Here is a 15900-nt window from a genome sequence, read left to right as displayed (position 1 = left end):
GTTTTTGACAGAAATAGGGCAAGGTAATTTACAACGCAACTTTCCTTTATGGATCGCTGCGCCAGATGTGGTTTAGTTCAAATTGTACGGCTTTAGTGGTTTAGTTTAGGCAGACTCGTTGTGACCTTTAAACAACACACGATTATTTGGATAGTATATTTCAGAGAAATATCGCAAAAATGGTTTAAAGCACATTAAGTACGAGTGAACAATTAGATAAAACATTATATACAATATAAATAGAGAGAAAGAAATACTTTGTTCATTGGCTTCGGAAGTAAATCGTAAACTTTTTACATAAAAAGTTTAAGTATGTTGAAGAGGCAACTGGAAGTCAGCAGTGAAAGGATGACGGTTCAAAAGCCGGCTTTGGCCCCACGACAACGACGACAAATTTCCTCGCCATTCACACGGAAGGGTGCCCGTGGTCGCTGTATTGAAAGCTACGCTATTGGAAATTATTTTCTCGAAAGTGAATTTCTGCTATGGACGTAAATAGGTCGCGGTATTTTATACTGGCTACAGTTTTTACAACGTTCTTTTTACCTTTTGTAGTGGGTCCTAGTCGGGAGAACGCTGATTAATGAGGTGTAATAGACGCTTCGCTTGGTTGCGAAAGGAAATTGAGATTTCATTTCCACATCGGTAACAAAGATACGACAGTAAACGCGTGTTACATATTACTTCATGGTCCTTCGTCTGCCGCGATGAGAAATGACATTGAGTAAAACGACTACACAGAAACACTGGTGTAAGTTCGAACATTTCTTGTTGCAATTTTTACCGTGTTACGAACAGTCTACACGTAGTCGCTCAGAGTCTGTGCCTCTGACATCTGCTCTTTTATTTCCCAGGACGCCGTATTTTCTTTTACGTTTTCATCCATTGTTTTGTATCGAAGTTTCTTGTTATTCTTTGTAAGCGGTTGTCGGGACATGTGAGTATAAAGAAGTAAATATACGATCGCTTTAAGCGCGTTAAAGTATTGGTTTCTATGAAGACTTTGTATGACGATGCTTAATACGAACCGACATTTTTATGAACCTTTAGGCACTCCACTTAATTTTCCTTCGAAAACTGTAAGGAATTTGTGCGATTTAAAAGCAGAAAGTCAATAACTAGGTACATAACTTTTTGCTGGCCTTCAAAGTAATACAAAATTACGTCGATTCTCATTGGATTTGACGCTCAAGCAAATTTAAATAAAGTTTTCATTTTCAAAGCCAAAGTTGTAATCGGGATATTAATTATTCAGGAAAAATTCTGAAATTCTCGCGTCATTTGCTTTGATCAAATGATTTTTATTAAAAACAAAATATGTGTATCTTTCATTTATTGGAAAATAATTTAAGCTACATTTGTTGTTATTTTCCTTTATGAGTAATAAAGTAACAAGCCAATTGAATAAATATAATATCATGCCGGCAAATGAAGGCATGGAAGAGAGTATGAGTCGGCGGGCTCGCATGTTTGCATTTTAATTTGCAATTGTAAACAAAACGTGGGTCTGCAAGTGGGAGCGCTCCAGGAGACTGTGACCATTCCCATGCTGGGAATTCTAATGCAGCAATAAAATTGTCCGCCCGTTCTAACGTCCAGTAGTTATATGGCACTTTATTTGCACCGAATTTAGAAAATATCTCTGCTACTCATAATGTGGCAGCAATATAAAATTAAACTTATAAAAATGAGCAGTGAGTTGAATATATTTATGATGAAAAAAGGATACATTTTGAAAAATTAAATTATGACTACTTATAAAATAAAACTACTAAAACTAAACCTACCTAGAAAAAATAAAGATACCTAAAACAGACCCTGGCCTCTTGGCAGGGTGCCCATCACGCAGGCAGCAGTGAGTTATGTTCATGCTACAATAATGGAAAAAGGACATATTTGAGATAAAAATTGTATGTAGGTAATTACGTGCATAACTTACTGACCTAACTGTAGCTTTTGCAGAATTTTGATACACTTTTATATTACTTTCAGGCGGTCTGACAATCGCTTGTTGTAATATTAATCGCGGTGCAATACTTCCAAATGATTATAAATGTAACCATAAAAACATTAAGAATGAGTAATCATGAGTTATAACTAATAAAAAAGACAATGCACAATTCTTAATTTGTAATTTTTACCCTGGCTGTTGTATTAATAAATGTTGTATGTATTTTTTTAGACACTATATGATGCCACTACAAATGATGTATTGACTTGTGAAAGACCCCTTGAGGCCTACTTGCAGAGTATTTTTTGTATTTTTTTTTTGAAAAGCCTTTGTTATAAACATTCTTCGTTAAGAAAAATATTTTCATAATGAATCTGGCGCAGCGATCGATAAATCAACATACTGGAATACGTTGTATAAAAATCCTTAATTATGTATAACTATGTTTGGTGAACTAGTCAAGTCAAATAAAAATAAAAATTATAATCCACACACAAAAACTCGCTTTCCTTAGGTTTGTAGTGCATAGTGTGAGGTTACCTATGAGTTCTCAATGCACATTAAAAAAAAATATTATAAGACATTATTACACAAATTGACTAAGTCCCACGGTAAGCTCAATAAGGCTTGTGTTGAGGGTACTTAGACAAAGATATATATAATATATAAATATTTATAAATACTTATATACATAGAAAACACCCATGACTCAGGAACAAATATCCATGCTCATCACACGAAAAAATGCCCTTACCAGGATTTAAACCCGAGACCATCAGCTTCGTAGGCAAGGTCACTACCCACCAGGCCAAACCGGTCGCCACATGTTAAGAATATTAAAATAAAATGAAATAACAAGAAAAATACCGAAACGGCAAGATACGGTAGTACATTTTAAAGTTTTCCTTTGTTCGAGCAGTTTAAATGGAAGGTATCCGAACCCCTTGTGACCATTAATCCATCATTGTGTTGAGCTCCGTCGGCTTGTACTTGCCTTTTTACATCTTCCCTCGTTCTTATCACCACGAAAGCATTTTTTTTCGATATTGTCTCTTTAAGTCAAAGGTAAATTTAATTTAGATATGATGCTGAAAGTATATGACAATTAACAATTGAGTGGATCTGTTGAATAAGTACCACTACATAAGTAGTTAGTGATCGTTTAAACAGAAACAAAAGATAAGGCAAAACTTAACATTTCAGCGAAGGACGGTACCGTGGTTAATGGCGCGGAACTACCGGCGTTTTATTAGCGTTCCGTTCCACGCAAACCATGGACTAGTCTCGACCCATACTTTGTTACTACCACCGTGAAATGGAACAAACCTTTAGCACGTGGAATTTTATGACGACATAAAATTTCACTTTACATTACGATCTAGAGCCCAATTTTTGTATTTTATTTACACATTTCTTTCGAAGAAGCGGGCCGCGTCAATCATAATTATCATAAACCTCTATGATCTCAGTGAAATATACTTGCAAATCGAAATCTCAAGTCGTTGACGAAAAAAATCCTAGATCTACTTTTACTCCACTTACTTGTATAAATTGAATCGACGACGTTACAAATATACCTACAGTTAAAATGTCTAAATTGCTTCGACAAATAATTGCATTTTATTTCTTTTTACCCTACAGTGAAGGAGGGTTGTGTTTTTGAGCTTTGTCTCGAGCTCTCAGTCTACACCGATTGAAAGAATTAAAACTTCGAGGTGTTTTATACATTTGTCTCAGTTACATTGTGTATATTAAAGTAATAATAAAGTATAGTGCTTCTTCTCGCATGGTTACTCTAAACTATTACTACTACAACAATCGGGATACTTGCAGGTACTCTGACCTAACCAGTTCATTACGATGCGTCCTCTCTGACGGCCTCAACCCAAGTGAACGAGCCTGTCCAACATTTACCATGTCCCCATTACTTGCTAAAACTACTGTGTTGCCAACAGTATAATGTTATTTTCCCAACTACCCCTGTATTAATCGGGGTAACATAATAATGTTGTCACAGTATAATTATTATTTAACTGCTATCTTAAAAGTAAACATAAATAAATCATGACAAAAGAATCGTGGATTTTGCGAAAGAAGTGATAAAAAAATACATAATTACTTACAAATTATCTCTTTTCAAATAATAAGCAAAGAGAAATGCTAAACAAATACCAGAATTAAATATATCTTATGTCCTTCTTTAGGTCATGAGCGCTGGCACCGGACTAATCTCAGTAAGGCCTAGTTTACCCTCTGGGTCAAAAGGTCAGATGACAGTCGCTTTCGTTAAAACTAGTGCCTTCGCCAATTCTTGGGATTATTTGCGGACCCCAGGCTCCCATGAGCCGTGTCACAAAGCCGGGGTAATGCAATCAAGATGATGACGACGTTCTTCTTATTTCCATACCAAATTTCATCAAAATTGGGCCATTTTTACCGTGAAGATGTACTCGTACCTAACAAACAGATAGTTACTTTTTCACATTTATAATATTAGTAGGGATTCGTCTTGTTTATCTCACTATCGATTGATTTTGATGTTTTGTGATCAGGCGCCGTGAACATATATTTACTTAAATACTAAATATAGCTTATACGATGATTAAGTAGATTAGATTAATTCCACTTAATGATCGGCTCACAATGAGACAAAAGTATCTTTGATTCGTGTCAATTTCAAGCATTGAACGGTAATCCACTGGTTGTTTGATCGTTGATGGATCACTCCGTAATGAAGAGACTGTCGGGTTTGCAATTACCTCACGAATTAGAACCATTGCCGGTGAGCGCAATCATCGATTGCTGCCTCGGGAACGAAGTTCTGCGCGAGTGTGGAGTTCTGCTATTGTGACAGAAAAATAAATTTACTGCCGAAGAAAAGGCCTGATATTATAAAATCGTTGTAAAATGTGCATAAGGCACTTTCCAAACGTGTCAACAAAAAAGAGAAACACACATGTTTCTTCAAACAAAAACGTCACTTTTGACACTGCCATATCTGATCCACATCGTATCTAGACCTAATATTTGACGTATCTTAAAGTTCGAATCGTGCCGTAGGTCGAAATAAAAATCACTGTATATTTTAGTATATTCTGAACTCCTGATTTTATCAGACCATATTTCACTTACCTACATTCACACTATTTGAAATGATCAAGTTACAAAGGTTAATAGGTTAGCACACAAAAGTAATGACACAAATCGGTATCGTATAAGGTCCTCTATAATTTAACGCTATGCCCTGTAGAACGCTAGTAATAACAATTTAAATTAACAGGACACTTTTTTTCATTTGAAATTAAACTTGGCCAGTGAGATATTGAAGCATTATTTTCAAATTGAAATTAACTACTTTTAAACCAAGTTTTTAAAAATCGTACCTAAAAAAGAATTTGCAGATTCGCAGGCAGGTGGTAAAAGATTTCCGTTGCGCTTCATGGCGCAGCGTGTTCCAACTTGAATAGTTATTTGTACAACAAGAGAGCAAAGTTTGATATTTCTTCGAGTGCTTGTTTTGAGTCCCGTGCAAGCGAAAGATTCTATAATATCTAATATTATATAATTTAAAATCTTGAGCGTAGTAAGGGACTCAAAAGCGCACGAGATGTAAATAACTTTGATCTCGTGTAGTACACAAAATTTTTCACGTCAGTCAGCCATCAAAAAATACAACCTGAAAAAATGTAATCCAGACGGACGGATCACTATTTCACTCATGTTTTCTGAAGGTATTCTAACAATTAACTTTAATTATCGTAATAAAACAAAACGAAAGAAATTTCAATAAAATAATACGAAAATAATGAATTAACGAACATCAATTGACAGTTCAATCGACAACTTTTTTTTGTAAAAAAAAAAACACTGTAAGATCCGGTCCGAATTGCGGATACTACTATTTGTCAACTATAGTAGAGATAGTTAAAAGTATGTAGTTAAGTAAAATTATTTACTGCGTAACAATTGCGTAAATTTGTATAAGTTCATTGTTTTGATTGTATAATAAAATACGTAAAATATGGTGTTTTTATTAAATTTAAAACTTTTATTTCATTAATTAATTATTACGAATGAAGACTCGTAGGGTGTTTTGGAACTATGCGGTCTGACTTATTTCGGGGGTCTATTATAAACCGTCAATATACCGTTGAATTACGTATGCACTTTTTTGTCTCTTTCTTTTTGCTAATGACGTGAAAGGGATAAAGATAATAGAATCCAAATATTTCGAACTTGTATTAGGCCCCGCACGTTGAAATGACATTCGAATCTAAAGGTCACTTGAATGTTATTTTTTTATATTTTGCTCACTGTTTTTAAGCAGCAAATTACTCTTGTTCTAGCTGCTGACGTGAAAAATTACTTTTTTATTTAAATTATGCTATTCGTAGCTTGCTGTAACGATTGTTTAAGCATTATTTTTTTTAAAACGTGTCATTCACAACAGGCTTGAACGGTAAATAAAAACGGAAACGGAATTCGCTGGCAGGGATAAATCCTGGCGTATCTGAAGGCTTTGAAATCACGGCAAGGTTTGCCAGATCCCAGGGTTGCCAACTTTACGAAAAACTTTCGGGAAGTCTTTACAGAGCGCGATTTAAAGGATTATAAATTACCGGCGGCGCTGAAGGAAACTTAATTACGAAGTTCTATTTTTGTTGTTTATTTTATGTATGTGTGGGTAAGATCACTAACAGCTAACCGTATAATAACTTCATCGAACTTTTTGAGTTAATTATTTTCTGCTTAACTTAATTTGTCGCTGATAACCCTAGAAACGTGGCCTGCGACAAGTTTATTTATTATTTGACAAATCTTGTAATTAAACTCGAACCCTTTAAAGAGACTGCTTGGGTCTAACATGAAGACTTAAGTTTATTAAACTGCAGTAAATCCAATTGTTTTAATTTAATGAAGTAATTTAAAAGTGTGCTTGTGTTTGTTTAAAAGTGTGGCGTGGATTTTCTCATTCATATGGATTGTAATATATTTATCCTTAGTTATGCATAGATTCTAAGTACCTATGAATGCGTAGGTACTTTTTTTTTTATACCACGACGGTGGCAAGCAAGCATACGGCCCGCCTGATGGTAAGCAGTCACCGTAGCCTATGGACGCCTGCAACTCCAGAGGTGTTACATGCGCGTTGCCGACCCTTTAAAAATCTGTACACTCCTTTTTTGAAGAACCTCATACTGTAGACCCTCGGGAAAACCTCGGCAGGTAGCTCATTCCACAACCGGAGCGTGCGCGGGAGGAAGTTCCTCTTAAACCGCACAGTGCGTGACCATTTAGGTTCTAGGGTGTGAGGATGAACACCCCGCCGACGGCGACTTAAACTACCATAGGGTCAAACACATTTTAGAAATAGTAACTTCTGTGGACAATACAATCAAAGTTAACGACTCTAGCACATGTTACATCCCGTTTTTCTTATTTGAGTCTCAAGTATTGAAAAAATGTATCCCGCCTGTAAACTTGACAGTCGGTTATTTTCCAAGTAAATCCGTATCTTTTAATTCTTTACGATGTACTTGCTTGTCGGGAGAGGGATGCAGTAAGATATAGAATCAATATCTTATCGTAATTATTTCATAAATCAGAATACACATCGTCTTTGCGAATACACAAAAATTCTGTAAGTGAAAGAACGTATTCAATTCAATTATTTATAAGAAAACGAGCGAAATTAATGGGCAAGTAATGTAATATATACTAATTTTAAATATAAAATTCACAGGATATACGCTCATATTGTATAATTTTGATTAATATAAGATTTACATTTGGTATAAAACCAGAATTGTATAATGTTAAAATGTCTAATTTGTTTTTAAAAAAACTTTCAATGGTGATAATTTAATGTCGTGTTAAAGTTAAAACTTATGAAAATGATAAAATCGAACGATCAAAAACCATATCAGTTTAGATCAACTGATATGGTTTTTGAAACAATAAATGATAATGTACAAAAGAAAAATATTACACATTACATTACAAAATATTACATTATTGTACATTTATTGTAAAATATGTGTGGTGTGCAATAAAGAGTATTGTATTGTATTAGAGCAACAACTCACATAGTAGTTGACAGTAGGTAAGTGGAGCAATCCATTATCTAAAAACAAGCGTGCACTTCCTTATCCACTTGAGAATTCCCTTAAATTAGTTAACCGTTGAAAATTTCATTCTGGCACTTCACCGGCTTCTACCGCGGTATGCTCGCTTCGCTCGCTCGGCTCGCGCGCTGTTTGTTCGTAGTTCAACCTAACACTTCTCCTCGCTTCGCTCGTCGTCGTACCTAACGGAGACCTGCTTTATGATAGAACAGCTACTACAGCAGAAGCTACTAATTCAGTTTGTTACATGTACGAGTATGATCATATGTCTAATTTGGACGGCATTTCTGTCATGTAATTGTTATGTTACATATATGATATTTCAAATACTTTTACTTGTGATAATGACTATAAGTTATCTATGTTATATAAAAAATAATTAGCCAATACAAACTTTATTTAATATATTCATATCTACGGAGTAAGTATGTTTGTTAATTTATACCATATATGTTATGTAAACATATATTTTTTGTTGGTATCCCCTAAGTGTGTGTGTGTGTGCGTTGTGAATGATAATAAAATAAAATTATATCAAATGTTGGTATATATTATAAAATGCACCCGAAATTAATTCCGTGCATTTTAGAATGTTCGGGTACGCTAAAAAGTTTCTACCTATCTAACGGTTGCAGGTCAATGATTCAATACTCGAGTGTGTGCACTCGAAACTTTCCCTATAAAGGCTGGGAGATATGTTTTGATATTTCCCCGATAACAAGCAAACTTTTGTCCTTCGACGACCATAAAGGCTACAGGCTGTGTCAAAAACTCCACTCCACATAGTGAGTTCATGATAAAATATTTTTTTGTATGATTGAGTACATCATTTTGCATTGCATACTCGTACCTATTAGATAGCTAGTATGTAGTAAGCCAGGGTCCGTTAGTATTGATGACCACAATTAGTTTGAACCCTAAATGGATTAATAATTAATAATTGTAAGCGGAGGTAGGTTCTCGCTAACTTACGAACAAAGGGAAAGGAATTTACTTGCAATTACTTTTGTACAGCACAAATAATACGCATAAACTGATACCAGATAGTAATATCCGGTTCGAACACAATTATGTCGAATAAATGACTAGCATAAACCGTGGGGACTCACCTGTGACGTGGCCTGCAACTTCCTCAGGGGCCCCTGGTTTGGTTCCTTCGATGGTGAAATGTCGTAATCTCACAGGCTGGCGTCGGGAGACGATTTCTATTTATGCTGTACACTGTGTCAATTTGATTTTGGGTTTTTCGACTCAAGCTTCGACGGAGCGAGCAGATATCGCGCGTTTCGATTTGGAGATCGTTGGCAAGAGAGAATGGCAACACTCGAGCTTCGGTGTTGCGCGCTTTGAGAAAAGCGTTCCGTTTCAGGCTTATCCCATTTGGAATATGCTAGTCCATGAAGTATTAATTGATTTTAAAATAATAAACGAAAATACGTAGTATTTGTGTGTACATATACAAAAGTACCGAACAGTGACCATGGGCCTTATTCGACATGCACAACTGTCAAATTTCGCGTCCACATCAAATCAACACTTGATTCTATCGCATGTTGATTGTATCAAGTGTTGATTCTATCAACTGTGGATATTATCATTTGGAACAATCAAAACTCATTCATAGAAAAAATAATCAAACTAAAATCAACTTTGTTTATTACTACTATACAGTTTGTAATGGCTCTGAACTCGAAGTGGATCGGTTTGATTTGATTGTCACCTGACTGTGGATTGCTAATGTCAAATTTTGACAAGTGTTGATTTTATTGCTAGACTTTTTTGTCCATGGGCTTGGGCACCATCTTGGATTTTTTGACGTACGACAGGGAATACCCTTCCTTTCATACAATATATGGCATAGAGTAAGGTGTCTTTTTTTTTAAAACATAACTTTACAAGAATCAGCGACATCTTGTATCCGATAGGATAAGTAATGCGCTATGAATAATGCGGCGGCGAGTAGTGAAACTATACCTGACAATGTCAATCAATTAAAAAGTGACCACACAGTTGATGGTCGATAAAGGCGATTATTAATTGAATTTTAACGACAATAAAGCACTATTGACATGCGATCTTTTTGTTGAACCCACACCTACACGTCGAATAATGCTCGCTCCACATATTCTCCTAGAAACGCTCAAAATTCTAAAAAAATTCAAGCAATTTACTCCGCACCCAGTTGCTTCTAAACCACGTTCACGATCCAAGTTGTAAGTATACCTTAACACATCTTTCAGGCATATGATTTAAAGTCCGTTTTTTAAAAATTACGAGATGGTTCATGAATCCTTTATTATTTTTCCAAAAATTACGCTATTACATTATTTATAAAAAAGATATAATATAACTGTTAGTAACTCGGTCACTTGGTCTATCACCAACTATTTGAATGCTCTTTGTATGTATACGCAACCCCATTGTACAGTCGCCATCACCATTAAGACCTACTGTATGGTCTATATTACACGTTTCGCGGGTAGTGAAATTTGTTTAGGTATCCTCCTTGTGACTAGTTAGAACAGTTTGACGGGATGACGAATAGGAACAGATTTGCAGTTTGACCAATAGCTACAAAATTACGATGTGTCCTAATATAACTAAATCTACTTGTGACGGGTTGAAACAAATAATACTGCTTTTGGCGGTGTGACCGGTTAGAACAAAATTTTGGTGTGATGAGTTGATGCCTAAATCGACCTAAGTACTTATTGTTTATATAAACCTACAAAAAGACGATTCCTATGTACAGGAGATTAAATACATATTATGTTATTCAACTACGAATTAAAAAATATATATTTCTGTTTACACATTTTTTGAACGTTTTTCTTTAATAAAATAAAACATTAAAGTTTTCTGTGACTATATTTCATTTTCTTGAGTGTAGATTATTAGTTTCAGTTTCCAGTTGATACCAGGAACTACACCTCTTCAAAAACTTTGCTGGTGGTTCGACATCTGTAAGTTTATATATAAAATATCATAAAAACACTTAAGATAAAAACTTATAAATAAATTCTGGTCGGTCGGTGGTGTGTCCAGAAGGCTGCTGCCCCTCTGGATAACAATGCTGATCCGCCGATTGAAATATAGCCTCTGGTCACCAGAAACCTTTAAAAGGCGTTTTGACATTTCCTCATAGACCCACGCTAGGACCCCAAGCGCCACAAATATGTAGCTAAGGTTTTAAATTCTAGACTATGAACATGAAATATTGTTCGCTAGTTAGGGAATTAGAAAAAAATAGTAATAGGAGACGGCCGTGGTCGTGGTAGGTAGGTACATCATGCGTGGGCCAGGCAAGCCCTGAAATTATGCACCAATTTTACTATAACTTTGTTCACCTATTGACTGTTTCCAAGATAATCGTTTTTAATATGTAGTCCATATAATCGGGCAGTATAATTTGCCTCATATTTTTAACACAAAATAATTATCGGTACATATATATGTACCTATTTTGCAATATTTTCTTGTTTGCATCATTTAGTTACTTGTTTACTCCGATTGACGTGTTTATCATTTTCGTTACTATGACAGCGCAATACTTTAAATATTGTAACGTGAAGGTTGAGTCCGGTGCCAAAATAACTCACACTAATTTAATACCCACCTTACAGTTTACATAGCGGCATTGTCCTACGATGCTTTAAATGAATACGGTAAACATTTAAATACTACTACTAGGCGTTTATTGCGCGTACTCAGTCGAAAAAGTTTGAAACCGATTTTGACGAAGAGTGCATGCGTATTGCATATTCGAGCGATAGAGAGGCAAATAAAGACAGGATATAGTTGCCTTTTCTCAATACAAATTTGAATACTCAAGCCGTAGCCATTTTGGTGGTTATACTGCTTTGTATATGTGCGTAAAAATGTGTATGTGTGGATTTTTAGGGATGTGGACGGGTCGATTTTGATCATATTATATATCGATAAGTGCTACACAGCGAAACTTCGATATCTTCACAAGAAATAAACATCACAGATGGATAATAAATATTTTATAATATAATAAGATAACTAATTTCTTGCAGAAAACATGTTTTAGTAGTTATTTATGTATCGTAATTAAAATATCCTGGTCCTTATTTTACTTTTTAGCTTCTCTATGTGCAATCGGTATGTCAGGCTTCTGTCCAGTGTAACACCGAGATACTTTGGGGAATAGTTATGTTGTAAGGCTGTACCCCGGAATCTAACTCTGAGGGTCTTATGTGCCAGCTTATTGGACAGGTGGAAACAGCAAACTTCGGTCTTAGAAGGATTTGGGCACAGGCGCCAACGGGTGAAAAAGTCGGCGGCAGAGGTCATATAGATATAGCTACATGATAAAAGAAATAGAATCCTCCATTATGCGTGGTCGGACGCCTGTTTTTCTGCCAATGCCTATTCATAAATCTATTAAGACCTTTTTTCTTGATAACACCTAAAATAATAAGTTTATAATTAATCTCAATGTCTCCAGTTTGCTGTTTATTCAAACAGAAAAATCCAAATTTCTCAGTCATTATACGACCGCTGTCTTATATTATACGCCATTAAAAATTCAACATTAATAACAATTAATTAGGCATATCGTCCAATTTATAGTATGGCACAGGTATTAGTTCTTACAAAGTTGACCTTAATTTACAAATTTAGAAGGAGTTGATGTAAAAGTGAATTGGAAGAAGTTGATAAGCAGACGCAACCAGCTAGTCGCCGAAGCTCCGCTTCCCTCGGATGAGCCAATTAAGCCTGCACCTAACAGGCTCTGGCTCATAGGGGGCTTTGAGCTTGCTGTTGCGTCAATTTTCATATTAACAAAAAAAGCTAGTCTAACAACACAATTAATGATTATTTTGCCGCATTCTTCACTATCTCTCCCTGTCTCACTGCCATCTGACCTTCTAACCCAGAGGGGAAAATATACCTTATTGGGGCTACTTCTTCCTCGTGATATTTTATTTAACCGAAAAGTAATTGGTAAAAGTTAAATGATATTTTGCACACAAGTTACAAGATGTTCATTGTTAAGAGCCGGGGTTAGGACCCACGATCATTGGTTTTAAAATCAAACTTTATATATAATTTGTATTTTTATAATAAATCAGTTTTCTTTTTGACATTTATTAATTGTCAAGATTTTTTTAAATCCTGGACAATTGTCACATGTACGTTTTTATGATAGATCTACATCGACGCAACTGCATGTCATTGTCATGGTTCTTGCGGTTTATTTTTATAACGCCAAGATCGGAATTTGGCAGCTAACTCCATCTTGCGTCGAGTAGAAGAATCAAAATCGTACAGAAAAAACTACTCTCTGCCTTAGGATCCCCTTTCAAATGTCATAAATCCAAACATGGCAGCCATACCCATCGACAAAAAAGTCTACCGTTGATCTAATTTCATTTGACAGTTAACTAATACGTATTCGACACGCTTATATTTGACAACTAGAATCCTGACTAGAGCTGGGACTGCGTACCAAAAGTACGTCTCTGTTACTCGTACCAAAAGTACGTCTAAAATACCACTTTTACGAGTATGACCCCCAATAGGCAGTTTACGTATTTGCCGGTCTTAGGCGTCTTACAAATAAGGATTATTTATGCAAATATCGACTTATTATTTCGGTAGGGGTCGGAAATATTATGACGTTTTGAGTGAAGGCTATGAATCCATTGACATATTTTTATTATATATTATTACACTATTTTTAGATACAACAGACGCCCAGACGACCGTCTGTTAACAAAATTTTGTTTTGCTTAAAGTAACGGTAAGAATGGAGGTACGAGGTGATGAAAGTTTCATATTTGTTTTATTTCAGAAATCAAAGTTCGTACTTTTAAATACTCGACAAGCTAAAAGTAGTCTATTACAAAAAACCTGTTCCAAAAACTATTCCGGTACAACGCCCCGCCTCTAGTGTGGATATTGTTCACTGACAGGTGTTGATGATAGCAATTCGACAAGTCACAATATTTCCCACATCAAATGGAAATCAACACGAAACGTCACTTTTAGCATGTCGAATAAGGGCCCATACCGCGAAGCGGATTAGCTCATGTTGCTCATAATTCAATCATTTTTAAAATAGAACCTTACTTATTACAGGGAGTAATCGAATTATTATTTTAATAGTTTGTAGCTGTGCAAGAAAGGATACTTATCGTGACATTTGATTCAACCTCAATCCTCGAGTGGCATTAACGTGAAACACTTTATTCGATTCTTGTCTGTTTGTCTGGTTAAATTTCTTGTATTTTAATTATTTATATAAGAATTCAAGTCCTGGAGACCCTTTAAATCTCTAAGGATAATTTAATGATCTTTTTTTTAATTATATTTTATCACTGACACTTAGAGTGACACTTGACTTTTACATATCTAAAGAATTTTATGTATCTCACACACCGCTGGGCTTCGGCCATTGAGAGTCAAGGTGAGGCATTGGCAGTTAGCCTAGATATAGCGAAGGCGTTCGATCGGGTCTGGCATCGGGGTCTCCTGTCGAAGTTACCATCTTATGGATTGCCGGAGGGTCTATGCAAATGGATCGCTAGTTTTTTGTCCGGCAGACGCATACGAGCCGTAGTAGACGGAAGCTGCTCCGATAGCATGGACATTAACGCTGGCGTTCCGCAAGGTTCTGTGCTATCCCCAACGCTGTTTTTGCTGCACATCAATGACATGTTGTCTATCGACGACATTCATTGTTATGCAGACGACAGTACTGGGGATGCCTATTACACAGGCCGTGCCAACATCCCTCGTTCCGTGGTGCTCGAGAGTCGTGAAAAGCTTGTGTCGGACATTGAGAGCACTCTATCCAGAGTTTCGGTGTGGGGTCGGGACAATCTAGTCCGATTCAACCCCACAAAGACACAAGTTTGCGCGTTCACCGCTAAGAAAACCCCATTTACTGTGACACCGCATTTCCAAGGCACAGCCCTTACCATGTCAGGGAGTATTGGGATCCTCGGTGTCGACATCTCCAGTGACGTCCAATTCCGTAGCCACCTGGAAGGGAAGGCTGCGCTGGCATCCAAAAAACTCGGTGTGCTCAATAAAGCGAGGCGATACTGTACTCCGGGGCAAAGACTGTTGCTATATAAATCGCAAGTCAGACCCCATATGGAGTATTGCTGTCACCTTTGGGCAGGAGCACCTGCATGCCAGCTTGGACCCTTTGACTCAGTCCAAAGGCGCGCTGTGCGAATCGTTGACGATCCCAAACTCACAAGTGGTATTGAACCTTTAAGCCTAAGGAGAGACTTTGCCTCCTTGTGTGTGTTCTACCGCTTGTACAATGGGCTATGCTTTGAGGAATTGTTTGACATGATGTCAACGGCCACTTTCTATCACTACACCGCTCGCCGTCGGCAGGGTGTTCATCCTCACACCTTAGAACCTAAATGGTCGCGTACTGTGCGGTTCAAGAGGAATTTCCTCCCGCGGACGCTCCGGCTGTGGAATGAGCTCCCTTCCGAGGTTTTCCCGAGGGTCTACAGTATGGGGTTCTTCAAAAAAGGAGTGTACAGGTTTTTAAAGGGTCGGCAACGCGCATGTAACACCTCTGGAGTTGCAGGCGTCCATAGGCTTCGGTGATTGCTTACCGTCAGGCGGGCCGTATGCTTGTTTGCCACCGTCGTGGTATAAAAAAAAAAAGTATACTTTTTTATCATAGTTTTTTGTGTAATTCGACATTTAGAGACTGTATGTATATGTATACATCTCTAATAAAGTATCTAACATTACATTGATTCCATATTTGTAATAGTATTTTGTAATTTTTGGTTATTTTTATTGTTTGTAAAAATTTGACATGTA

The 15900-nt window shown here is 36.4% G+C and overlaps 1 protein-coding gene and 1 long non-coding RNA gene across 4 annotated transcripts in view; both read right to left on the bottom strand.

Annotated features, from left to right (window-relative positions):
* LOC133528630 (uncharacterized) overlaps window positions 1-15900 on the bottom strand; it is a 318208-nt gene that overhangs the window by 196232 nt on the left and 106076 nt on the right. The gene's annotated exons all lie outside the window — the stretch shown is intronic.
* Window positions 10355-11684, bottom strand: LOC133528421 (uncharacterized). Its single transcript, XR_009800993.1, has 2 exons — window positions 11424-11684; window positions 10355-11037 (listed from the first exon to the last, which is right to left on the bottom strand). It is a non-coding gene; the product is annotated as an uncharacterized LOC133528421 (long non-coding RNA).

Source organism: Cydia pomonella, chromosome 19 (genome assembly GCF_033807575.1).
Source record: "Cydia pomonella isolate Wapato2018A chromosome 19, ilCydPomo1, whole genome shotgun sequence".
Lineage (NCBI taxonomy): Eukaryota > Metazoa > Arthropoda > Insecta > Lepidoptera > Tortricidae > Cydia > Cydia pomonella.
This window is presented reverse-complemented; position numbering and strand designations above follow the sequence as displayed.